The following is a 719-nucleotide window of genomic DNA, read 5'->3' as shown; positions in this document are numbered from 1 at the left end:
TGTCTCCTTGGCAAGAGGCTAAGTGGGGAGAGAGTCGGTGACTCTGCTTTCTCCAAGGAGTGGCTGCCTCCAGTGTACTTTTATAGAGTCAGAATCCAAGAACACGTCCCTCCTATATCAGAACATCATGTAACACTAAGTCAGGTGTTTTGTTAATTAGGCTCCTTGAATGACTAATTTAGGAGTGGGGAATTAATTAGGTCAGAACCTCCCTTGATCAGGATATCCTTTGGGAAGTGACTGATTTCTGCACAGCTTTTACTAGAAGATTTCCAAATTTCCTCACCAACTCTATAATTATCGGATTCTATGGAAAGATGTATTTATTTGCAACAAGAAGTAGTATGGTGCATACTGCACTGACTGGTAGGGATGTGCAAAAAATTGGCCAGTCTGGTTCAGTTTGGGCACTACTCAAACCAGACTCAGTCCGGTTCAACCACTGAACAAGGTTGAACCAGTGAGGATTTCCCATTACCAGTAAAGGGGCAGGGGCAGGAACTTCCCTAAACGTAATGCTTTAGTGCAAGTCACAACTATGTCAGTGGCTTAAGGTGGGTGCCGTGGGGCTCCCACACTGCCGCCCTCCCCCAGAGTAGCTCTGGCAAGTGGCAGTCCGCTTCAGGCCTTCTTCAGCCCTGTTCTGGCCGCTGCGCACGTGTGGGGGGATTTTAGTGAACTCTGTGCACACATAGAGACCATTTGTGTGACCACATGGC

This window comes from Hemicordylus capensis, chromosome 16 (assembly GCF_027244095.1).
Source record: "Hemicordylus capensis ecotype Gifberg chromosome 16, rHemCap1.1.pri, whole genome shotgun sequence".
Classification (NCBI taxonomy): domain Eukaryota; kingdom Metazoa; phylum Chordata; class Lepidosauria; order Squamata; family Cordylidae; genus Hemicordylus; species Hemicordylus capensis.
The sequence above is the reverse complement of the archived record's forward strand: the minus strand, read 5'-3'. Positions refer to the sequence as shown.